The sequence below is a fragment of the Acomys minous genome (assembly GCF_964271855.1).
Source record: "Acomys minous genome assembly, chromosome: 1".
NCBI classification, from domain to species: Eukaryota; Metazoa; Chordata; class Mammalia; order Rodentia; family Muridae; genus Acomys; species Acomys minous.
The window spans coordinates 82235011-82262156 of NC_140483.1; the positions used below are offsets into that span (position 1 = coordinate 82235011).

Here is a 27146-nt window from a genome sequence, read left to right on the forward strand (position 1 = left end):
ATAAACTAGAAGGAAGAACATTATCTGCATTTTTTGTTGGAGTTTTACCTTTCCTTTATGTATGAAAAGATGGAGCATACAGTTGGCAACAGCCAGTTCCATTTATGAGATTTGGATGGAATGTGATAATGGTTTGGAGCATGACATGTGAGGTGTAGGCTTGAACTCTGAGGTAAAGGACTCACAGGAATGACTGTGGCCACAGAACTTTAGACAGTAGAGATTGAATCCCTTCTCCCCCCACCCCCATATTTGTATTTAATTGCATTTCCGAATAGGTGAGTAGGTAACAGCTGTTTGGGAAAAGACAGAGTGTTCTGTTTTTACATTACAGGAATTGTTTCCCCACCCTGTTTAGTCTACTGGAACACCATAGCAAAAACAATAACAACACCCTTAACCCCATCACTTTAGGGAGTAGTCTGTTCCACTTCTGCTTTTATCCACAAAATGGTCTGGAACAAAAGGTGCTAATATGCAGTGTTTAGCTGGTTGCTTAACCACCTCAGACATTAAGGAGTGGATATGAGGCTTAAGTCGTCTTAGGTTCCTAGGCGAATATGAAAAATCCGGTAAGTGCCTCTATACGTGGGAAAAGGGAGTGTTGCAAGGATCTCTAGTTTGTACATTTGCTTTCATTGATATTCAGATCTATCCATCCATCCATCCATCCATCCATCCATCCATCCATCAGTTTGGTTTTTTGAGACAAGGTTTTTTTGTGTAGCCTTGGCTGTCCTGGACTTTGTAGACCAGGCTGGCCTCGAACTCAGAGATCCACCTGCCTCTGCTTCCCTGAGTGTTGTTCAGTTTTAATTTTTATCTGAGGAACTATCCAAGGAAATGTGAGTTTAAAAGTCTTGAAAGGTACAATGAGGTGAAGAAGCCACAGCCTGAGAAAAATGTTTCAGTGGCTAATGAAGAAAGAAAAACAAAACCCAACTCGTAAAACTCTTTCCCAAACTTTAAGCCCAAGAACAGAGATTAGGTACCTTGAGCATGAAAGGGACCAGCTGTGTGGAGAAGATCTGCAAGCGCCCTGTGAGGCAAGAAGCAAGGCATCAGTTTCCAGTGCCACTGGCCAGGCAGAGAGCAGTATGGCGCAGATGAGCTAATCTGTGTATAAGAGCAGTACTGCAAAACAGTCTGGAACAACTGCATCTTTTGGGGATAAGAAAAAAACGCCACAAAATTCCCTGAGTATCCCAAGTTACTGTCAGCAAAGCTTACCTAGCTCTGACTTCCTTGTCTGCACGGAATCCTGCCTAGTTTGGTTGTGGTTAAACCAAACTAGGTTTCTTTATTCTGCAAACATGCAGCTTGGAAAAAGGCTGCTGAAGGCATGTACGGGTGACGGTATTAGGAAATCATGTGGGTGGGGATGACAGCGAGGTGGTGACCCCACAGAAATTCATACCTGTTTACGTCTTTAGGTATTGCTTTATTATGATTATTTTGTAGACATGCAAATTGGTTTATAGCTATGTTCTGTGGAGTGTTGCGGATGGTAACTTCTCAGTGGTCACTGCTGCTCTCCTCATTGGTCAGACTTGGATAGGAAATACACTTTTGAAAGTGTAATGCATCATTGCATAAACTGAATAAAACTAAGATTCTGATAGATTGAGCTCTTAGAAACAGCTCACATCTAGAAGCTGTTAAGTGTTCATGCAGCATTCTTTGTACAGACTTCAGAAACTGCAAATCGAAACAAAGTTATAGAATCAGAAATACTTATTTTTAGTGGCGCACTGGATATAAATCTTCACTAGACTTTGCAGTATCCTGGAATCAGAAGCCCAGCACTGAGTGCCATCATAAAGAGGATCGCATATTGTCCCTGCTTAATGTCTGGCTGTTTATGTTTTTGAAGTATATCATTGTAGAGGAAACATCATTGACCAAAGTTGAAATTATTTCTGACTTTCAAATGCGTAAAATGACTAAATATGATTGCTGTGATGAAGAAAGTGAATTTGAAACACAAATTTAGATATTTTATTTTTTAAAAATGTATCTTTAAAACATTCATAGAAATATCTGCTATTTTATTTTCTCCAAGCCAAGAAAAATACTCTATGACATTACTTATTTTGGGGGACCAGTATCTTCTTTTTATTTTTAAGCAAGAGGTTACATTTATCGTGTTCATGCCTGTGTGCACGCATGCCATAGCGGAAGTGCAGAGGCCGGAGAACAGTTTGTAGGAGTTCACTGTGCAGGTCATAGGATTGAGCTCTGCTATGAGGCTTGGTGGCAAAGCACCTTTATCCACAGAGCCACCTCACCAGCCCCAAAGGGCTCTTTTAACTTGATCCATATTTTACATGTAATTTATAGGGTAACAAAGGCATAGTTAAAAACAACTGTTAGAAATTTTAATAACATTTTAACTTAGCAAACCCAAATTCTTATTCATAATTTTCTAAGCTTTGAAGAGACTTAGGTAAAAAAAATCAGTTAACATTATTTGCATGCAGATGACTGTTCATTATGTTAATGGTTGAATCTAAGGCTTGTTCATCTTGTTACCATTGGTTTCAGATTTTAAACATGTCTCTACCATTGCTTCACCGTTTTGTAATTGATCAAATGCTACACTTAAATTAATTTTTCAAAATCACAGACAACTCAGTTTTATTATGAAAGTAGTGACATTATCTTTGCTTTGTAATTGCAACAGAGTCCTGTTCCTTGGTTTGTAAAAACAAATTGTCAATTAAATGAGTATTTTTTGTTCCCATGTCATGAATTTCTTTAGTCTTCTGCCTTCAATTTATGCTAATTAGTGATCCATCACTGACCCATATGAAGCAAATTTTGACATACCATCACCCCAATATATGACTGACTGACTGGTCAGGTCTTTTTTTGGCAAAATGGTACATTTCAAGTTGTTGAGAAACTAAGATGATCTTATCAAATGAGAATATTATAGTGTAATTTGTGTACTTAGAAATGTATGGGTCACACCAGCTTTAAATTGACAAAAAATCTAGTCATTTGAAGACTCATAGTTAGATTGACCAGTATCATCATTAAAATCTACAGTATAGTCATTTCCACTTTAGTTGTGACACATTTCTTATTCAGGTTTCTTTGTTATAATGGACAGAAAATGAGAAGAAAATTTAAAAAATTCTCTAGTATGTTCAATGAAATCTAAAAGTTTATATCATGTTTTTAGCCTAAAATTGTCTTCTAATACTTTGAGCAATGTAGCAGAAATCTGCAATATTAGCAGATCACTGTTACATCATTGTTTTAATTTCTTTGTTTTCTTATTATAGTCAATTTTTATTTTATTTTATTTATATATTTATTTTTTTGGTTTTTTGAGACAAGGTTTCTCTGTGTAGCCTTGGCTGCCCTGGACTCACTTTGTAGACCAGGCTGGACTCGAACTCACAGCGATCCACCTGCCTCTGCCTCCCGAGTGCTGGGATTAAAGGCGTGCGCCACCACGCCCAGCTTCATAGTCAATTTTTAAAAGAGCATAATGGGTAATATTTCTTTTTCCTAAGACTGGGCTTCTCTGTGTAGCTTTGGCTGTCCTGGAGTTGCTTTGTAGATCTGGCTAGCCTTGAACTCAGAGAGATCTACCTGCCTCTGTTTCCGTGAGTGTGGGGATTACAGGCGTGCTCTACTGTGCCTAGCTAATGGGTAATAATTTATTGGCTGATTAAATATTTCTTATGGGATTAAAAAATAGCAAAGAATTTTAAGTTATAAGCAAAGTAAGATCGCTAAGATTCCAAATGCTTTGAATATTCACAAAATGCTATAGCGTATCCATTGGGCAGCTGAAAGTGGTGAATGTCTTTCTGTATAAAAATGAGATGCTTTCTTTGTTTTTCAAATCTTTAAGAGGAAAAAGAAACACGACAGATAGTCCCTGCAAATGGGAAATTTTCAGAAAGGAGGGGGCAGTAAAAATACTGAAGTGGAGTTTCATGGACATTGGTAGCACACTGATAACCAGTCAAGAGCATGTACAGTTTGTGACGCCTTTGCCTCCCCTTACGCCTTGTCTGCTGTAGCTGACAAGTCTTTCTTGTAGCCCTATGAGACACCCACTTTTATAGGCATGTGGCTTAGGGAACTGCAAAGGCTTGCTGTTAGGTCAATTTAACTTTGAGGCTTACTCCACTGGTGACGGTTTTTCACCCTGGGAAAGTAATTTAACGTGAGAGCTTTTCACTGGATTGAAAGTTGTGGTCTCTAAATGCGATGATGCATGAGAAAGGTTTTGGCTGAACGTACTTCTTAAGGTAAGTATTGTTTCAGTTGTACTAAATTTCAGAGTTACTTTATAGAATTTGATTATTCAAGGTAACAGCAACTGCACCTTGCTTTTGATTTTTCCATCTAGAAAACCAGCCTTTCTTCATCAAGTGATCAACACTGTGGGATAATTTTATCAAGCTATAAAAGTGAATGTTTATCTCTGCACAAATAAACAAACTAAAATATCAGATCATATGAATAGTAAGATGAAATGCAAACAAACAAAAATATTTTTTCATTGAAACCTAATTAAGAAAAAAAATCTGTCTTGGGGGCTGGGCTCAGTCAATGTTTGCCATGCATGCATGATGATCTCGGCTTGGATCTGCAGGACCCATGCTTAAAAAGATGACAGCAACAGAAGTCAGGTTTGTGCTGGTCCTGTCCTCCTGAGAGACAGGAGGACCTCCTTCCAGCCAGGTCACAGTCAGTGAGCTCCAGGTTCCCTGAGAGTCCCTGTCAAAAAAAACAAGGTGTGATAGAGGATATCTGCCCCATCACAAACATAGAGGATATCTGCCCCTCCCCCCCCCCCACAGACACACACACAGACACACACACACACACACACACACACACACACACACATGTCTATGTATAACACAAATCCATCTTGGTTTTCATTCCTATTTTCAGCCTCCCTTTCTCTTCCTTTTATAGGTAGCCTTTTTAATCCCTGCAGCATCTGAGGTATGGCTCAGAGGTGCAGAGGACCCAGGCTTGGTTCCCAGCAGGCATGTCAGGAAACTCATGTTGCCTGTTCCTCTAGGTCCAAGAAAGCTAGGAGCCTCTCGCCTACAGGGGTGCCTACATTCACATGCACATACTCACACGCTGACAGACATCATATGTATGCATAATTAACAGTAATAAAAATGAATTAAACATATAATCCATTAAATAATCTTCAAAACACCCCTCACTATTGTCACATTTTCCTTTCTAAAACTGATCTAACCCAATTTTCAGCCTTACATGTCTATTAAAACTGTTCCTTAAGGTCACAAAAGACCCTGTAATCTGAGAAGCCGTGGGGCATTTGTTTTCTTTACTTTTTAGCTTGTTGTCATCAAATCTAGCCCTAGCCATGCAGTTAATATTTTGTAAACAATTCTGAAAGCTACATTAATTGTAGACTAATTGTAGATTTGGAAGCCTGGTCTCATATTCATTAGCTCCAACAGAGCTACCGTGTGACGTGCTAGAAGTGACTCTGCTTTGGTATGTACATTTTCTTTTTTTCTTTTTTTTAAGTCTACTAATAGCACCATGATTCAACTAGTTGCCTGTGTTAGCTATAATTCATTAAGGTATGATTTACTATACAATAAACTTTGCCTATTAAATGTATATAATATGTGGTGGTGTCTTGACTAGTCAAGATGTAAAATATACCCATTACTCAAACATTTTCTCATGGTACCTTGTAATTCATTTTTTTTCTACCTTGAGATTTAGGGAACCAGTGAATTGCTTTCAGTCATAGATTACTCTGCATTTTCTATAATTTTATACAAATACCCTATAAAGCACCAGATTTATCTAAGTTTTAATTTCCTGTATGTTTATGTCGGTATAAGTGAGTCAGGTACTTCTAAAGAAACTTTATGATATTCTATTTATGTCTATTGTATTAACTTGTTCTATCTTGTGTTAGCCAGTTTTCTATTGCTGTGATCATACGTGACCAAGGCAGTTTACACAAGAGTTTGTTTGGATTTATGGCCCCAGAGGCATGGTATGCATGATGGCAGAGTCGGGGGAGGGTGGCTGGAGTTGGAAGCTGAGAGCTTACATCTGGAACTGGAAGAAGGAAACAGTGAAGTAAGAATGGCAAGAGGACCCTAACCCTCAAAGCCTGCCCTCAGTGACACAATTCCTCCAGTACACCTGTACCCCCAAACCTACCCACACAGCAACACCAACTGGAGTCTAAAACTTAAAAATTCCAAACCTGTGAGGGACATTCTTAGTCACCCTCCATCATAAATATATTCCCTAGATAGAGAACTGCCTCCTTTTTGAGGACTGGCAAGTCCAAAGCTTTTAGGACACACTGAGAAGATAGAAACTTATTTGTACAAGATTAAATTTATAGTTAGGTGGCAAGGTAAGAAGCTCATATAGGAGCTGATGTAGCCTTGCGTCTACAACCTATAAGGCAGTATGGGAATTTAGGTAGAATTTCTACGTTAGAGTCATAAATGGTCTGAGAAATCTGTTTCTATCCTACTGGCCTAAAACTGGCTGGATCAGGCTTCCCCACGTTATTCAGGAAAGTCTGCTTAAGTCAACAGTTGGAGATGTCGATCCCATGCACATAATATGAGAACAGAAACACCTAGACTAATGTTTGGCCAAAAAGTTAAGCCTCATTGCACAGCCATACTGTATACTTTGTTTTTTTAAAAAAATATTCATTTATTATGTATAGAGTGTTCTGCTTGTATGTACACATGCAGGCCAGAAGAGGGGACCAGATCTCATTGTGGATGGTTGTGAGCCACCATGTGGTTGCTAGGGATTGAACTCAGGACCTCTGCAAGAGCAGTCAGTGCTCTTAACTGCTGAGCCATCTCTCCAGCCCCCCATGAGCTGTGTACTCATTTTTAAAAAGTCCTTAGCGTGTGTGTGTGTGTGTGTGTGTGTGTGTGTGTGTGTGTGTGTGTGGTGTGCTCATGCAGGTGTACCTGTGTACTTGTCCTGCATGTGGAGGACTGTGGGAGTTTTCTATTGGAGCACCTTTCAGACAGTCTTGGCTGTGTTCTCTGCTTTGCTTGTATTCAGTGTGACAGATTTGAGCTTCATCTACAACATATTCAGTGGCTCTTTTTCTTCTGATGGAAGTTAACAATTTCCAGTTCTTCCTGATGTAAATAATACTGTATGAATATTTGTATATGAAACTTACTCTGAATGTATTACTTCTTTTGGGTAAATGCTTAGCAGCATCCCAGTAGCTGCTTGTTTAATTCTGTAAGAGGCTGCCAAGCAAATTCAGTGGTGGGTACCATTTTCCATCCTCATTACCAGTATTTCAAGAGTTCCAGTTATCCATGTCCTCTTTAGAGTGTGGTATCAGTCTTTTAAATTTAGCCATTCTGATGGGTGTCCAAGGCACCTTTCTGCTTACGTTTGCATTTCCTGATGAACAATTTTTGAGTTTCTTTTTTGTTGGTTTTTGGATTTTTTGAGTCATGTTCTTCCTATGTAGCCCAGGGTGGCCTCCATCTTGGGATCTTCCCACTTCAGCTTCCTGAGTGCTGGGATTACTGGTGGAAGCCACCAGACCTGGCTCTTGACTTCATCTCCTCTTACTTGCTACCCTCATCGACTTCATGTATGATGCGTATGTATAGAGATTTTTGCCCATCTTTTCCCCATTGGGTTGTTACTGAGTTTAAGTGAATTTGTGTATTGCAAGTATCTTGTCGTGTTCTTTGGCTTTTTATGCATGTTCTTTAAGTATTATTTATTATTATTGTGTGTGTGAGTGCAGGTGTGCTTGGGACGCAGCACTCACATATTATTGTGTGTGTGGGATCAGTTCTCTCCTTCTCCCTTCATGTGCCTCCCTCCCAGGACCCTCTCTCAACTCACCAGGGTTGTGCTGCCAATGCCTTTACTTGCTGAGAGGTGTTAGCTTATGATTCTCTTTGTATGCTCTGTATTCCGGCATTCCCCAGGTTGCCCAACATGTGCTACAGATTACTCAAGTCATGACAGATTTGTTTCCTCCTGCTAAAGGATTCTTTTAGACTCCAGTTTTTCTTTAAGCCTTCATTGGTTTTGGACATAACATGAAAACATCTTGTTGGTGCCCTATGCTTGGCATTTTCCTTCTCTAACCTATTTTCATAACGTCACGCGTTATTCTAAAACTCAGTCTGTTCATGTTACTACTCCCTTGCTGAAAAGTCCTCATTCCCATTTCCCAAGTAACCATTTCCCAAGAAATAACGTTAGCCCTAGGCAGTGTCCTCTTAATGGAATTTACGTGTTACAGGATACGGTGAGGAGAGAAGGAATCACTTTGTGTTCTTTGTAAAGCAGTAATCCCAAATTTGGAAGACTGAGACATGACTTTTATTAGTTATGACATTTTTATTACTCATATTATTTGTATGGTGCATTTTATATTAATCTTAAGCACCTAGCATACTGTTGTGACACAGTGCCTACTTCTTTTGGGGGAGTGGGTAGGAGGGGGAAGCTTTTAGGGTTAAAACAGATATTAGTACTAGAAATGATTTAGGAGTGTAGTAGAGAGCTTGTAAAATTGTGATGTAGTTTTTTAAAATAGTGTAATCTTTATATTTGTAACCTTTAACTTAAAGAGAATCTACAGGAGAAAATACAGTGGTCACTGTAGTTAGGAAGTAGCGTTTGAATTAGAACTTGAAGATGTCTTGAGAATGGAAAATGTATTTGTCAATTTGAATTTTCTCTGATGCTGTATGCTGTGACAGTTCTGTTAGGGTTTTGCTGCTGATTTGCTTTAAGAAACAGATTACTTAGGAACACAGCCTTAATATTCTATTGCTGTGAAGAGATACCATGACTGCAGCTCTTTTTTTTTTTTTAATAACATTTTAAAATTTCACTTATTTAATTACTTTTTAGCCTGATCCCAGCTCCGTCCCAGTACCACCCTCATGTACTCCTTCCCCCATTTCTGCCTCTCCTTCTCAGAGAAGGGGAGCCCCCCAAGGGGTAGCAACACACCCTGGCACCTCAAGTTGCAATAGGATTAAGTGCATCCTCTCCCACTCAGGCCTGACAGGCAGACCAGCTAGGGGGAGGGATCCAGAGGCAGGCATGAGTCAGAAGGGCCTCTGCTCCCATTGTTAGGGGACTCACATGTTGACCACACTGCATATCAGTACATATGTGTAGGGGGTTTAGGTCTAGTCCAAGCATGTTCCTTGATTGGTGGTTCAGTCTCTGTGAGCCCCCAGCTTGTTTACTCAGTAGGTCTTGTGGTTTCCTTGAAGTGTCCCTTTCCCTCTGTCCTTCCTCCCACTCTTCCACAGAACTCCTCAAGCTCTGCCTATTGTTCGGCTGTTGGCCTATGCATCTGTTTTCATCAGCTGTTGGACGAAGCCTCTCAGAAAACAGTTATGCTAGGATCCAGTCTGCAAGCATGGTAGGATCATTAATAGTGACAGCAGTTGGCTCGCTCTCATGGGTCTCAAGTTGGGCCAGTCATTGATTTGCCATTTCCCCAATCTCTGCTCCATCTTAGTCCCTACATTTGTAGGCAAGACAAATATTGGGTGGACTGGCGTCCCTTTCCCGTCACTGGAAGTTCCCTGTGGCTACAGGAGGTTGCAACTTTAAGCTCCCTAACCCCCATGCTAGGAATCTCAACTAAAGTTACCCTGTAGACATCCGGGAGCCTCCCCTGTCCAAGAGATGCCTCCTACCCCACCCTGATTTCCCTTCTCTCGGTTGGACTGCAGCTCTTATGAAAGAAAGCATTTAATTGAGGTTTGCTTACAGTTTCAGAAGTTGCCGCCTTTGCCGGCAGACATGGTTCTGGAGAAATTGAGAGTTCTGCATCTGGGTACATAGACAACTGCAAGAGAGAGAGCTACTGGGCCTGGCTTGGGCTTTTGAAAACCTCAAAGCCCTCCTCCAATGAAACACTTCCTCTAACAAGGCCACACCTCCTGATCCTTTCAAACAGTGCCACTCCCTGGAGACCAAAAATTCAAATCTATGGACCTATGGGGGCCATTCTTATCCAGACCACCTCAGTTGTGTATTCTTGGAAATGCATGTGTGTTTGTTCAGATTCAGGTTATTCTTTAGGGGCTCTTGGAGGTACCTAATTATCGATGTCATCCTAGTTAGTACAAAGAACAAGCATCCAGAAGACAGGGCAGTGCAGAGTGTGGGTTTTTCACTGACATAATGTCCAGAGCTTGATGGGTTTTGGTTTTGTCAGGTTTAGCACAGCATCTTAGCATTCTGCTCATACTGTGCAGTGGGAATACTTGAAAGAAATGTTCTCATTCCGAGTTACCAGGAAGTTAGTTGTGGCTTGTGCGTCTTTAGTTCAGGGGATGATTGTTGCTGGTGGTAAAAACTCAAAGGGGCGTTAGACTTTGTAATTACCTTGTTGCATTCATGTATAATTAGATCCTGTTGCCTTCTCCTGAAGACCTCCCAGGGTCTCCTGTTGTGCTGAGAATGAGATACAAACACCCCAGCTGGTCACCTGCTTCTGCTCTCATTCAGACTCAGCAGCCATGGTCTCCGGCCGCTAAGCTCACCCCCGCCCGGGCCTTTATACCTCTGCTCTTCTCATCCTCTTCTGCCACTTCTGTTTTTAATCCTCCTTCTTTAGACCTTTGTACCCTTTTCAGATATCAGATCATTGGTAACAGCCCGGAAGAGGCCTTTGTCAGTCTCTGCCCCCCACTGGTCACCTGTTCTGCTGGGCTGCTTTTATTGTTCTCTTAATGTACAAAACGCTCTCTCTGGTCAGTGGTCCTGTGGATAGCCTTTACCTGTCTGCTTGCTTATCCACGCACTGTGGTGCCCCCATGCAAGGTAACACGTGATGGCTGCTCCCTAAGTGTAGGAAGGGATGTCTGTCATCTTCATAATTATTCTCATTGAAATAAAGTGACGTGTCAAAGTCAGCTTGTGATTAAACAGGCACTAATTTATATAGTTGGCGTTTAGATTACTCAGTAATTGACCTCTTTTCATTATGCAGTCCAGAATTCAATTACTGTAGAAACAGATACTTTTGTGTCTGGAGCTGCTGTCCGTATATAAGGTCCTATCTTCCATTTGATTTGTTATGTTGTGATTTCACTTTCCTCCAGCTAGTTAAGACAGATGGCTGAATAGTAATTGCCTTTTAAAGACATTCATATTAATTCCAAGACATTGAAGACTTGCTGAGACATTAAGGTAACTCATGGTGATGCAGATTGAGAGTACTGGCACCAGAGTCCGGAAGCACAGGCTCCCCTTATGACTCTGCTGGTACCAGTTCCACATGGGAAGCTCCTGGCTCTCACTTCTCTACTTCATAGAATAGCAGGGTTGAATAAATTGATTGCAAATATCTGTCTTCTTTTAACAGTGTATAATTACGTAATTCTGGGCATAAGACAGCCATTTTTTTTTTCATGATATGTGGTATCTAAAATAGTTGTCCGGAGAGAATTGAGCTTTGCAATAATGAAAAGTCAAGTTGTTGCATTTAGCTGAACATACAGACACTGAGGAATTGAGGAATGGCTCCTTTGATGATTTCACTTCAGATATCTCTTGGTTTTGGCAGTGGCTGTGGTAAGGATACCATATATATGCAGCTTATGGGAGGTGTTGACTTGGGAATTAAAGTGGTGAGCGAGCGGTAACAGTCACCTTCGGGGTGCTCATTGGACTTGAGCCTTAGTTCAAGGACTCGAGGATTCTCACTGGGTTCTTCGTTGAAACTCATTAGGATATAACATTTGCAGTTGTTGCCTAAAGTGTCACCCCACCCCCCAAGCCAGGGTTTCTCCCTATAACTGCCCTGGCTGTCCTGAAACTCTCCTTGTAGACCAGACTAGCCTCGAACTCACAAAGATCCACCTATCTCTGACTTTCCGAGCCACCACATTTGGCTTCATATCAGTTTGAAACAAAACAAAACAAAACAAAAAACCAAAACCATCACAGATCTAGACCAACATAGCCATTCAAACGAGTGCTTGACCACCCAAAGTCTACATGTCTCAGGGAGACAGTTAGAACACCCTGCAGAAGCCATGGAGCTTCCCTTTGGATTTTATGCTTTCACTGACAGTTACCTTTCTACTCCACAAAAACAAAGCCGAACCAACATCAACAACAAACACTGAATGCCTGCAACAGCTAAAACTAGAAAAACAATTAGATTTACGTTGTCCTTCAGGACTCACATGCCCTGTACCTTCTTCCTTCTACCCTCATCACTGATATACTCTTTCTTTGTTCCCTAGTACATGTGATATTACTCCCATCTCTTTGCCTTTGCATATATACATGCATACATTATAGGTGAGGCTCCACATACGAGGGAAACCATGCATTTTTTTTTTTCTTTTAGACATTGGTGACTTTGCTTAATATTAAATAGTTCATTCACACTCTTACCAATTTAGTGATTTCATTTGTCTTTAGAGCAGAATAGTTTTCAGTATCCATTTATCTCTTGACAGACAACTAGGTGGGTTCCATATCCTTGCTATATTAAATAGGACGACAATAAATATGACAGTGCAAATATCTCTGTGGTGGGGTATGGAGTCCTCTGTGTATGTACCCAGGAGTAAAATAGCTGGGTCGTGTGGTAGTTCTGTTCTTAAGTTTTTGAGCAAGCGCCAAACTGAATTCTATAAGGGCTGCATTGACTTGCATCCCCACCAGCAGTGAATAATGTCTTTATAATTCTTTATAGTCATAAATACATACTTTTTTTGTATTGTTTTTTTTTGTTTGCTTCTGTTTTTCGAAACATGGTTTCTCTGTGTAGCTCTGGTTGGCTTGGAACTTGCTTTGTGTACCCGGCTGGCCTGAAAGTCATAGAGATCTTCCTGCCTCTGTCTCCTAGTTCTGTGATTAAAGCGCATGCCACCAGCTTAGTAACACACCAGCTTTAGGAAGTACTGCAGAATACTGTGTTCCATTCCTTGTTCTGTAGTGCAGTAGGCCTCCTGACCTGGTGGCTTTGTGATGTTTGGATTGATTCCTTCTTACCACATGATACGTGCTTTGCCAACCTCCTTATAGGGTGAGACACGGAATCCTCAGCAACAAGGTGCCAGTAACTTTAAATTATGGGGTTGTGTGACAAACACGCATGTAGCGGTGATAGGCACTTTATGCTTGTCAATTGAGAACCCCAGCTTTAGCACACAAATAGCCTTACTTGGAAGATTGGTTCTATCATTCATTGGTTATTTGCATTTGGGAAAACTAGGAAACTTAAAAAAACAAAACCAAAAACTTATGTTCTTTATAGTCAAAGTAAGCTTGATAATAATAGTTGCCTAATAGAATTTTGTGATGACTTCATTAGCTGTATAACTTCAACGTGGGCCAGAGGCGTGGCTCAGCACTGGCCTCTCTTGCAGAGGATGGGAGTTGGGGTCTAGTCTAGCACGCTCACCAGTGGACACAGAGTCACCTGTAACTCCAGCTTCATGGCATCTGACTCCCTCTTCTGAGGACACCCACACACGTGCACACATGCATACATGAATAAAAATAAATCTCTTTAGAAAGAGAAAAACTCAATGTTAGTTAAAGCGGTTATAACTTCCATGTTGTTTGGGGCAGTGTTCCATTTATTTATGTCTGACTCACTGTACTGGTTGGTTTTTGTCAGCTTGACACAAACTAGAATCATGTGAGAAGAGGGAACCTGAGGATTTGTCGCCGTCAGACTGATCTGTAGGTTGATCTGTGGGGCCTTTTTGGATTAATGATGGATGTGGGGTGATGAAATACTCGAATTGCGTTTGGCCAGTGTTTTATCACAGGAACAGAAGGAAAATGAGGATGTTCACCGAAGCTGCTTTCTGGGCAGCGGGCAGCTAGTGTTTACAGTGTTTGCACAGACTCCGCTCTTCCTTGCTTATTGGGAATGCCCAGCCCGGCTCTGTGTCCTGGGGATTTGCTCCTAGCTCGGCATCAGGCCCTTCTTGCTCTGATGATGTGCTGTGTGTGGTCGGTTCCTGACTGCAGTCTGAACTGCTGCAGTGTGATTTTGAGATCCGCTTCTGGTTTCTCATGAAAACCAGTGTAGCCAGAGATATGTAAATATATGGAAACAGTTTTGTTAGATCCAAGACAAACCTTTCTTATGAATATTCAGCTCAGGTTTCAAACTTGAATGTTCATGAAAACAATCTCATGAAGAAAAAGTGATTTGTTCTTGAAAACCTACAGGCAGAGATCTTAGTTAGCTTGGGATATGCTTGAGAATTGGTCAGTTGTGAGTTCCGATACTTGGATTTTCTGTGAAGCTGAGCTGCACAACAGTGGGGTAAAAGGTGCCAGTTGCTCCTGTCACAGATGCCTGGGCCAGTGTTGGAGGGACAGTGATCTGCCATTGTTAGGACACTCTCTTTCTGTTTCTTTTGTGACCATGGACTTTCTCCGTTGTTTTAAGGCCCCCTTTAATGGTGTATTTTCAGCCACACTTATGATTTCGTGCTTTTCAGACACTGAAGGGTTCGGTTTGTGCCAAACATTTAAACAACATGTTTTCTCTTTCTATTTTCTTCACCAGAACCCATCTGTTCAGACCCTCTTGTCTGTGGTTTTTGTTTACATTTGCAAGGGAAGATATAAGCCCCAGATTATTGATTATCATTTACATTTGGGGTCCCCAAAATTATGAAGGACAAAGGGATGAGATGTGGTTTCACTTGATTGAATTTTGATATTTGAATGTGGTAGAATATTAAAGTTGGCATACAGTGTTGTCATCTGAAACTATTAAAAAGATGTGACTACTTATGAATGCTTGACTGTTGTTGTCCCTTGCTAGCCACAGGTTATTGGAATAAGGCCACATTCCCTTCCCCAAGTAAAATCTGAGGATGGGTAAGCTGCACGCATAAATTTAGATATATGACTTCCATCTTTCCCATTAAATATTTTTTAAAGATAATTTAAAAAAAATAAAAATTTTAAAGATAATTTTATCCTATTCATTGACTGAAGTATCTCTCTCTAAGATGCAGCTGGCTGATACATTTTTCAGGGTTGGAGAAGTAACAAGGAACAATGACTGTATGTTGTTGAAGATGGCATACATAAAGAGCAATGTAGTGATTTTGACAGATAAACATCTGATTTTTTTTCCTCCATTGGTCTAGTCTACTCTTTGATGCTTGTGCTAGAGTTAAATGAATTTGTTATATAAATATATGTGATATATATTTATATTAAATGTAAATATATATGGGGGGTGGACACCCTGGCACTCAATGGGGAAGCAGAAAACAATTTTTGAGAGTTGGTTCTCTCCTTCCACCATGTGTGTCCTGGGGACTCAAGTCCTCCTCGGAGATGAAACTCATGTTGGCAGGCATGGCGGCAAGTGCCTTTACTCACTAAGCCATCTCCACAGCCTGAGCCCTGTAAGATTCCGATTCTCAGGTAATTCTCAGTAATTTTAGTGTAGCTTATGAGAGTGTCTGAGTAGTTTAGTGGCCAACACACACACTGTTCCTGAAGAGAATTAAATGGTACATGTTAATGGTGCTCATGCAGATCTTGCTGAGTTGCGTTCCCCTCTAAAGGTGTCTCATCTGTAGGGACTAGATGTTGATGTTGCTCCGCGGGTCTCTAGGTAAACGCCACATGTAACAACTACTACAGAAAGAGTGGTTATCCTCATCTATGGATAACATCATGAAAAGGAGCACACTTCATGGAAGCTCTGAAGAGAGTTTTTTTTCTTTTATTTCTTCTTAGTTTGTTTGTTTCTTTCTGTCTGTCTTTTCCTTTCCTTTTCCTTTTCTTAATAGATAGGGTGTCTATAGTCCAGGCGGCCCTGGAACTTGCTGTGTAGCCACAGACTGGTTTCAAACTCTTACTGATGTTCCTGCTTAAATGTGAGCTACCACCACCCACCTGTCTTTTCTTCTTCTCTTGGTTTGGCTTTTGAATAGAGTCTTTTTATGCAGACTCTGCCCTGGAACCTGCTGTGTAGACCAAGTTGGCCTCAGATTGAACTCATGGAGGTCTCAGACTGGCCTCCTGCTGGATTCATAGGGACCCTCCTGTCTCTGCCTCCAAGTATTGGGATTATAGGGATAATGCATCTGAGTCATCATTCATCTTGGGCAAAATGACTGACTATAGGCAGTCTACATGATGAAAATAAAAAATAATTTTATTAGAAAATGCATATGCGCACACAATTTTGTTCTAGTGGCTCCTTCAAGGACCTCAAAATAAGGATGCTGATGCAGCACGGAGATAGTCTGCAGGTGAAGAGCAAAGGACAGAGTGGAGCACTGCTCCGAGCTGTGGGCCTCTGTTCACGTTAATATTTCACACAACTGGAAGAGCTTTGATGATGTCATTCTTGGAGCCCACTTTCTTCCTTTAGGCCCTGTGAAGAGGCAGACAGTGGATGAGATAGCTCTATGGCAGTGGTTCTCATCTGGGCTGGTTTTGCTTACAGGCTGGAGATATTTTTTGATTGTCCAAACTATGAAGACTAATTCTGTCTTTTGTTATTGTTGGACAGTGATACATCCTACAGTCCATAAGAAAAAATTGTATGACTCAAAATTTTAGTAGTGCCAAAGGTGACAGACCTAGTATTAAAGCATTATTATCGTCCCAGAGAGGGGTAGGAGGATGCAGAATTTTCTAGTTATTGCCTTAGAATGAAGTTAGCGTACTAGCTATGATGACTCTCCCACACACGTTATGACCTTATTTACAGTCCTTATCTTTGGATGGGAGAGACATTTCAGTCAGGACAGTTTGCTTTATGTGAGTGGTGCAAAATCTACTCCACTCTTGGTTGTGATAAGCGTTGTGACTAATTGCAGCTGGGAGGAGAGGGTTTATTTGGCTCTTACACGTTCTAGCTAGCAATCCATCATCGAGGGAAGCCAGTAGGCCTCAAGGCTGGATCCTGAGGCCTAAACCATGGAGGAAGGTTCCTTATTAGCCGGTGCTGCGGCTCATGCTCAGCCCACCCGCTGAGGGGTGGTGTGCTTCTCAGTGGTCATGGCCCTCCCAAAGCGGTGGTGAACAAGTATGACCTCTAACAGACATGGCCACACTCTGTCCTATTGAGGCAGTTCTTCAATTGAGCATCCTTTTTCTCAGGTGATTCTAAATTGGGTCAAATTGACAGTAAAAACAAAGCTTTACACACTGCTAAAGACAGTTAATTTGTCCATGTGCCAAAGAAATTATCATTGGCTAAACCTGCTTTGGCTTGTAAAATGGCCTCTGGTTCCTTACTGCAGTAGCTGACTTTGTTAACCCAGTACTTTACTGTTCCATTGTTACAAATTGTGCTTTTGTGAGAGGAATTATAACAGAGCACCAACCTACTTTGAATACTTAAATCACAGATATGTTTGGGTCTTGGGTTTTTTTCCCATTGAACATAGACTTTTTTTTCATATTCTATATTCTGATTTGACTTTTCCTGACCTCCAGCTCCTCCCAGCTCCTCCTACCTTAGCATCCACTCAAGTTCACACTCTTCCTTTCTCTTTCTCATTAGAAAACAAGTAAGTGTTTAAAAAAAAAAAAGATAAAATAAAAACAAACCAGAGTAGGGCAAAACAAAGAAGCAGAAAATAGAGCTAAAGAAAAAGTACATGAAACACATAGACTAAGCGACACACAGATTCACACACACAGAAATCCCATAAAAACATATAACTAGGAACCATAACATATAAATAAGCAAAAACAACAAAAAAACCTGTACAGTGTAAAAAATGCCCACACAAAGCAATATGAGGCCAAAACAAAATTTTCCAACATTGAGCTCATTTTGATTTGACATGTGCTGCTGAGCATGAGACCTGCCCTTAAGTGTGGTGTGTGTGTACCTAGTGAGACTGTGTTGGAGAAAACTATTTTTCCTTTGCAAGTAGTTATCGACTGGAGATGGCTTCTATTTTAGGCATGAGGGTATGTCCACTTCCTCTCAGCACTGGGACCACGCTTGGCTTAGTCCTATGCACCCTGCCACAGTTTCTGTGGGTTTATATGTACATCAGTCCTGTGTGTTAAGAAGGCCTGGTTTCTTTGGTGTTTTCCATCCCCACTGTCTATTACCGTCTCTTCACCTCCTCTTCTGCGGAGTTAGGACTCTGTTTTAAATTTAGTGATTGTGGTTTCTTTTTTGACGTAGTTGATGTAATTGAGAAGTTGAAATGTGGTCTTTTTGGGGCAAAATGAGTCATAAGTCAGAATATATAGATATTTATGGAAAAAAGATTAATATAACAAATGTAGAAGAAAGGGGAATAATTTGAAAAACATTATTTGCCACTTTTAAGGCATATAAATTATAGCTCTAAAATTGCGTTGTTGTAAAACATAGAAAACCAGATAATTGGTATGCATTTCTGTTTGACTCTCCATTTTTAAAAGACTCTAATTGATGCATTGTTTATATTGCTCACTAAACACAGTGTTTGGATGGTAGAGAGGGAGCTGAGGGTGCATGTGATAGCAGCTCTGAGATGTTCTGTGCTCCTAAACAATTACAGTGCAGGGCTGCCAATGGTGATGTCACCATCAGCAGAGAAAGGACGCTTGGAGGCTCTCCATAACCGTCATGAGAGGACAGGGGCAGTTTGTGCAAAATTGGAAGCAAGTTAAGATTCCTACTGTGTTCTTCTGTTCTGTTGCTTTAAATGATGTTTACAGCATTTAATTATTTATAGTTTGCAAATTATATTTATCATCAGGAAAAGAGAATACAGAGCACAGAAGAAATTGCTCCCTGTTATAGCAGCTGCACACTGGGGTCTGAAATAGAGAAAATGACTCTGGTTTCTTTCTATACTGTGTCTTCATGCATATAGCTACATGGCATGACAGTGCTAAGACTGACCTGAGTCAACTGAGAAACTTAATACCCTCTATACATTTAATACCCTTTATACTATCTTACTGGGAAAGGAAAATGGCTGTAGTGCCTGTGTAAAACAAAAGAACACAATAAAAAATGGAGTTCACAAAGCTTTCTCACAGTTAGAAAGAGGTAAATTTGAAACTAGATTCTGCCTGCATGGTGCTACAGGTGTGAAATCCCAGCACTGGTGAGACTGAGCAGTCTCTGGGCAGCCTGGTCTCCCTGGTGTGACCCTGCCAAAACGTGGTGAACCAACCCAATTTTCTGAACGTCGGAGGGTCTCTCCAGCTGGCCACAGCCTGTTGCCTCCTATTTTGACACTTTTCTTTTCTTCTTGGATCATTAGCTTTCATACTGGATTTGGAGCCCACATAAGAAAAGATGGTGGGGCCTGGCAGGTCCTTTTTGGCAGGGAGGAAACAGTGTCATCCTTTGGGGTAGCCCACAAAGGAGAAGAGTGGGGCCAAGTGTAGGCCACTAGGTGAGTCAGGCCTTGAACTGGACTGTGTTTGTTTCTTTTGGTTTTATTTTACATTTTCTGTTATAGTCGAGTGCATCAGTGACTATACTAGGGTTTATGAAGTAATAATAAGAGGCAAATATAGTGATGCTTGGGCATGTTATTAGCCTGTTTGTGCCACATCTCATCAATGCCTTTTTGGGGAGAGTGGTACACTGTGCTTTTCTTTGGAGCATCTATTTCTTTTGAGAAAACAGGATCTGGAACTTAAGAATGCTACTTACAAATAGATGCTGAGTTTTCCTGTGTCTCTACTTAAAGACAGTTCATACATAACTGCGATTAATATTAGCTATACTTGTAAATAATTTGAATAAAGGGCCCTGGTACCCCTGCCATTCAGTTGTTTTGTTTTATTTTGGTTTTTTGCTTTCTCTGCTACTCCTTGAAAGCTGACATGTGTCAAATAACTCATGGCATCTGTCTCTGTGCCTTGTCACGTTCATGCTAATCTTCATTCACGTAAAATTTCACCTAACACGAACAAAACTACAACGTTGTTGATTAAGTTAAAAAAAAATACTAGTTAAACACAACTTAAAACAATACTTTTTCAATACGTTCCTTACTATAGACTTTGTATAGAGCCAGGGAGATAAGCTCCTTCCAGCTCTCATTCTGAGTAGCAGTCTCTAGTGTAACATTTAGAGGGTGGGTGGGGGTGGGGACTGTGATTTATTTCTTCAAGAATGACTTTTATCAGCCATTACTCTTTCCTTTCATCCCATGCAAAGCTTTCTTTCTTTCTTTCTTTCTTTCTTTCTTTCTTTCTTTCTTTCTTTCTTTAAGACAGGATCTGACTCTCTGTCCTAGAGAACAGTATCTTCAGTGAGTATTTTGGAGTATAGGGCTTTTTGCTTATTGTTTTTGGCCCATGATGGGATTGAATCCTAAGCCTTTCTCTGATTTTTAATGGCACTAATCTTTTCAGAAGCCACATCTGCTACTGTCCCAACTTTAATCAGACTTTTTGTACCAGACTACAAGTTTTCAATTCTTTTTTGCTTTTTGCACCCAATGCTCATTGTAAACCTAGCTGAAAATAGCCACTTGTGCCCATATCACAAGCTGAATGCTTCAGCAACTTAACATTTCCTCAGCTAGATTAATGTTAGCTTTCAACAGGCCTTCACGGGCATGGTGTGAACAGGTTCGTGACCAGAGCATTATTGCATGTTCAGCTTCTAGGCCAGTCCTCAAAAGCATCCTTGTTCAGATGTGAAGACTTGTTAGCTTGTCCTCCACTACTCGCGTTCTACCCGAGCCACCCACTAAAAGCTCTGCTCTGCAGCAGCCTAGGCTTGGGTAGCCTGCTTCTTCAAGTTCTTCCTGGAAAACCCTCACGGAGTTGGCGTGATTCAATCCTGTGGTGTGTTCTGAGGAGCAGTAGATAGTTTTCTCCATCTGACTTCTGTGCCTCATGGAAGACTCAAGGGACATGCGCCCTCTTAAGCCCCAGAACTACCTTTTTGGCTGTGAACTAAAGGCTGACAAAGATTATCATTTTAAAGTGGAGATGATTAAAATGAGCACCAGGCCGGGTGTGGTGGCACACGCCTGTAATCCCAGCACTCGGGAGGCAGAGGTAGGTGGATCACTGTGTGTTCGAGGCTAGCCTGGTCTACAAGATGAGTCTAGGACAGCCAAGGCTACACAGAGAAACCCTGTCTTGAAAAAAAAAACCCAAAAAATAAATAAAATGAGCACCAGTTATTACTAAGAACAGTCAGTTTAGGGGCAAGGGCAAAAGGAATTTACACATCATAGATATAGAAGCAGTGAACTATGAAGGCAGTCCAATTAAAGTAACACTGGCAACTTTGAAAATGTCTGTACAGCCAACAGTTTCCCTTGGGGGCTTTGAGATGACACCACCTGAGGTCTTGAGGTTGAAGTGTGGCTCAGGGCCTGTGCACATCAGTGGACAGCTAATAGCTATAGAGGAAGATGACAGAGATGAGGATGATGATGACGATTTTCATGAGGAAACTGAAGAAAAAGTTTCCAGTGAAGAAATCTGTAAGAGATACCCCAGCAAAAAATACAACAAAAATCCAAGAAAAATGAAAAAGACTTAAAACCATCAACATCAAGATCAAAGGGTCAAGAGTCCTTTAAAAAAAAACAACAAAAACAAACAAACAAAAAAACAAACCAGGAAAAAAACCTCCTTAAACACCATAAGGACCTACTTCTGTAAAAGAGATTAAGGCAAAAATGTAAGCAAGTATAGAAAAAGTGGTTCTCTCCCCAAAGTGGAAGCCAAGTTCATTAATTACGTGAAGAATTGCTTCCGGATGACTGACCAGGAGGCTATTCAAGATCCTTGGCAGTGGAGGAAGTCTCTTGAAGAAGGTGGTTTAAACAGTTTGAAATACTCCATCTTCATTCCGTAATAGTTGATTTCTGGCTGTCGTTACAGTGCAAAGTGAGCATTTTCCCCACTGTGTTTGATAAATGTTGTCCAGGTTCGGTTGCCAAGAATGTGTTGTCTACTTTGCCGTTTAGTTTTCAAGGATGGAACTCCACCCTTTACTTGGTTTTAAGTATGTATGGAATGTTATGATAGGACATGTAGTGGCGGTGCTCAGATGTGGAGATGGTAGGGAGACCAATACATATGTGAAATAAACTCAGTAGCACCGTTCCTATTTGCTTAGCCTTATCAACGACCCTAGTTCCTGGTACCGGTTTTCTATTTTAGTTCCTTTTCTTGTCATTGTGACCCAGTGCCTGACAGACAGAACCATCTTAAAAGGGACAAAGGGCTTATTTCAGCTCAGAGGTTTAGCATTTTCTTTTTCATGTCAGACAGGGCATGGCAGGCAGCACAGTTCATGCTGTGGTACATGCTGTGGTAGCAAGAAGGCAGAAGGCTAGGAAGAGGCTAGGAACATGATAGCTGCAACATCCCACACTCTTAGCTATGTCCCGTCCCCCGTCCCCCCCCCCCCCCCCAGTCCCCAGAACATCTCAAAGCACAGTGCTGTTAACTGGGGACTAAACCGGTAATTCTTTGCCTCCATGAGTTGGTAGAGAGCTTCTGGTTCAGAACAGAGTACTCTGGAAGAGCTGTCTTATACTGCCTAGACATCGTATAGTTGGGCACATTTGCATTTTATTTTATTTATTTTTTAAATTTTATTAATTTATTCATATTACATCTCAATTGTTATCCCATCCATTGTATCTTCCCATTCCTCCCTCCCTCCCATTTTCCCCTTACTCCCCTCCCCTATGACTGTGACTGAGGGGGACCTCTTCCCCCTGTATATGCTCATAGGGTATCAAGTCTCTTCTTGGTAGCCTGCTATCCTTCCTCTGAGTGCCACCAGGCCTCCCCATCAGGGGGACATGGTCAAATATGGGGCACCAGAGTTCTTGTGACAGTTGAGTGGAGAGTGGGGTCTGACTTTCACACATTTGCATTTTTCTGGATAAGCCAGGTAATTGGAGTACAAAAAGCCAGAACAGTAATTCAGGAACTGGGACGGATGGCTGGTCAGGGACAGCCAGGGCTACGCAGGGCCTGCAGTGCTGCTCTAGTCCAAAGTAAGGACCAAGGAGCATCTAGGGTCAAATCAGTCCCCCCACGCCCAGTTTACACTGGAATTGTGCTTTCTGTCAAAAGGTCAAGCCTTTTCCTTTTGAATGATATTTATAACAGCATCATTTCAGTCAAGTATAAGTCAAAATATGTAGAGCCAAAGCTTTTTCCTTTATGAAAAAAATTAATTTTGGACCAGAGAGATGGCTCTGGGAGGAAGGACACTTGCTGCCAGGCCAAAGAAGCTGAGTTTGAGCCCCAGAAATCTCACATGGCAGAAGGAGAGAATTGACTCCACAGAAGTTCTGCCGACCTTCATGTGTGTGCGCATGCACAGACACAAGTAATGGTCTTGCTGTGTAGCCGTGGCTAGCCTGGCCCGCCCTTACTGTATAGACCAGACTGGCCTGGAATTCCTTGTCTCCCAAGTGGGATTAAAGACAGGTCACCTACTTGTTCTGTTTTGCATTTTTAGAGACCCGGAAGCTTTCTAAGGGATGGAGTTTGTTTCTGATAATGGATGGAAAGTGTAAGACTGTTATTTTGTTTCAGGAGGAGCTCCTCTTAGCCATTATTTGTTTTGAAATTAGATTGTTCACTTTTTTTTTTTTTAAGTGTAGCTAACCTTATTTCTCTCTGTAGAATATAGGCAAGTAGAAATATCTGGAAAATCTTTTCATGGCCACTGTTATCTTCCTGTCATGTTTGTCTTTAGATACTTTATTCTGTGTACTCATAGACTACTTTAATTTTCAGAAAAATTATATCCATTGCAACCATAGGGTTTTTGAAATTTCACACATTAGCTTTTTACTTAGCTCGTGTGTGTAACTGTATACAGAATTTCTTATATCTTATTCATATATGTAAATGTGATTTTTTTTCCTCCATCATTTTCTGTTACGCTATGTTGTGGGAACCAGTTGTACTAGGCCCCTCTATCTCGGTGGAAGCAGATAATGGAAGAATGGAAAAGCTGGTTTTAACCTGCTGCCGGGGTGGTTTACTTTACTTCCTAGCTCTGCAGATGTTGATACTGTGTCAGGGAAGCCTGCAAAGCTAAATTAAACAATGCCACATCAAGGTCTTCTGTCAAGGCAGCGCGGCAGCCAGAGAGCCGTGCTGTTACCATGTCAAGCGAGCACTGGTGGGAAGTGGGAGAGCACGGCGAATAGTAAAGTAAGAGGGGTCTGCTGTTGTACGATGTTTTCTCTGAAGTTTGAATGAAAAAGATTTGGCCTTTTGTTGTTTTCATGGAAACAAAAAACACAGGTAAGTGGTTCCATATGGTTAGACGGTGGTGTTGTCCTGAGAGAATTGTAGAATCATGTCATCAAAAGATCTAAGATGGCTCTGTGTCCATGTGTAGCTTTATCAATCACGTGACACTAAGTTGGCTTTGAAAGAAAGAAAAAACAATATTTTTGTTTTTGAAGAACCAAAGACATTCTGGATTTTTGAAAATAACGTGATTAGAACTTTCAAGGCTCTTTTAAAAGTTGTGTGGTGGGGTGGGGCCATAGGAGAACACTGCTCTTACTGTGTCCTGACCCTGTGGGTGGGTGCAGCAGGAAAGCCCAACAGCAGGGAGTGAGTGATGGGCGCCCTCTGCTCCCCCTCAGGGTCTTATGCAGCCCTGGGCTGTCCATATTCCAAGTTGTATCTGCAGGTTCCAACGCTTCTGTTTCAGGTTTCTGTTTTGTCTTGCTTTGCTTCTTTATCCTACAAATTCCTGACGTAGTCCTTTAGTTGTGACTAATGAAGGTGGATAGTTTAAAACTGCACTTGAAAGGCCAGTTTCATATCCATCTGTATGTGTAGACATACACATAAATACAAGAAAAATAAGCATGCAAACCTTTGCTACTTTCCATAGCAACAACTAAAGTGGGCTCTGTATGTTATTTATTTATAGTTAAAGTCCTGTTTGAAAGTAGGTGTTTACCACCTAATAAAAAAATTCTCGATGAGGCTGGTGAGTTCATGAGTTAAAGATGATGGCACAGTAGCTGGGAATCACAGGAACTGCAGAGTACATGAAAGAGGGTCACTGCCTTCCACCAACTTTCAGAGCATTTGTAAAGGTAAGACTATAAATATAAAGGTAAATATATATACATATTATTTGTTCGGTGTGATGGCTAATCTTGTCAACTTGATAGGATCTAGGATTCGAGACAAAACTGAGTACTTCTTTAGAGGAGGGAAGACCCACCCTAACTATTGACAAGTGTATTTCCACAAGCTTGGGTCTTGTCTGAATTAAAAGGAGAAAGGAGGCAGAGCTGCAAGATTCTCCTCTTTGCCTCAGTCCTGGCTGCAGATACAATGTGTCCAGGTGCCTTTTCTTCCTGCTGCTGCTGTGACTTTCCTGCCATGGTGTCTGTTTCCTCAAACTGAGAGCCACACAAACTCCTCCTTCCTAGATTGTTTTGTCAGGCATGTTGTCACAAAGATGAGAAAACTAAGGCACTTGGTGTTTGGTTTTGAGAATCTTACCACTTCCAAGAATAGCTTTTAGTCCAAGACACGAGCAGAAGAGGTCTCTGAAGCAGCCCAGAAAGTACCTACAGATTTTCTTTACAGTAGAAGTAGTAGTCATATGGTGGAAGCCAGCCAATCTGGGAACCCTTGTGTTTCTGTGAGCATTTTTATGAATGTAATTTATTATATTCTTATGTACTCTAACAATGATGAGCCAAGGCCGTAAAAAAAAGAGAGAAAAAAAAATCAGTGTTTATTTGCTTTGTGATAAGTTAGGACAAGTTACATGACATTCCCAAGAATTGAAAATAAGACTTATTGCCAAAAAGAATTAAGTCTTGAATATCTATAAAGCTCTGTAATCTGGATCAGTACATGATGCACAGCCTTCAAAAGGCTGTTAGATTACATTAGATAGCCACAAGGATTGGAAATGAATTAGACAAAGGTGTAGATTCTCAGTGAATATATGTGCAAGGACTTCTGGTAGCGGAAGGAGGCTAGAGACAGGAAAAGGAGCTTGGTGGCTATTGCTGTAGCTAAGTAGGACATGGGGAAGCCAAGGTCAAGAACCTGGGCCTGGGTTCCTGAAGAGTGGAAGGACTGCGTGCAAGACTTAGAGGAAAAATTGTGCAAGGGGTGATTAGCTGGCTATCAGTGACAAGCGGGGACTAAGTAAAAGTGATCTAGACTGCAGCATTTGGGCTGGGGGCCTGAGCTTTACTACTGCAGAAGTAGGACACTGTGAATTTTGCAAGAAGGAAAGCTGGCTTTGTTCTAGAGTGCTGAGTTAAGTTGGCAAGAGACCTGCCAGGAGCTTGGATGTACCAGCCTGAAGCTCTGAGTGGTTCTTTTCAGCAGATCCCCAGGCAAGCAAAGACAAGCATGCTTTATTGTTGGCCTGGTAAATGCTTAATAATTATTGCTTGGTTTGTGGTTCTTTTGAATTTTGTGGGATGACTGGATTTGCTGAGAAATAAAACTTTGTTCAGATACCTAGTCTTTCCTTACAAAAAGTAAGGAGATGTGTTCATACACTTTCAGTGGGAGCGGATGTGGAGGCTGGGGGCTAGCCCATGATTATTGTGGCCACATGGTGTCTGGAAATGTTACAACACCTCAGCGTTCTACTTGGTATAGTGCTTATGGGTCTATTTAGTTTTCAAAGTTCAGGTACATTAATAACTACCACAGCCTCATGAAAAGTTCCCACCATGCTTGTTTTGAGGATTTGCATTTCTTCTGCTGAGATGACTTGCTCATGTGTTACTTGAACTGCAAAGGGATATGCAGTTTCCCCCTCTCTGTGTCATAGCCCCTTTTGCTGTGTCTTTGAATGTTTCGCTATTTCCTTGATCTTTAGACAGTTTTTCCAGGTTTGTTTGCTGAGCACTCTAGGATGCTGGGACAGTAAGATGCTACAGCTGCACTTCCTTGAACCAGTTTCTGATAGCAGCAGGGGTCTCAATAGCAGGTCACAGTCTATTGAAATAGCTGCTTACTAGTGGCAGAAACTGTCACTGAAAGCCTAAGAGTCCACAGGTTAGGAGGTAGACCTGATGGGAACAGTGTAGGTGATTTGGAATAGTACCATTTTTGTTTTCTGGCTCTAATAATTACTCTTTAATTATTGAGCATACTACTTATTAATTATTGAGCAAGGCATTTTCACTATCTGAGTAGAG

At 41.1% G+C, this 27146-nt stretch overlaps 1 protein-coding gene and 1 pseudogene across 2 annotated transcripts in view; both read left to right on the forward strand.

Moving 5' to 3' along the window:
* PHLPP1 (PH domain and leucine rich repeat protein phosphatase 1) overlaps positions 1-27146 on the forward strand; it is a 207145-nt gene that overhangs the window by 40394 nt on the left and 139605 nt on the right. The gene's annotated exons all lie outside the window — the stretch shown is intronic.
* LOC311600906 (nucleophosmin-like) lies at positions 20109-22364 on the forward strand (annotated as a pseudogene). Its single transcript has 2 exons — positions 20109-20973; positions 21135-22364. The product of its transcript is annotated as a nucleophosmin-like (transcript).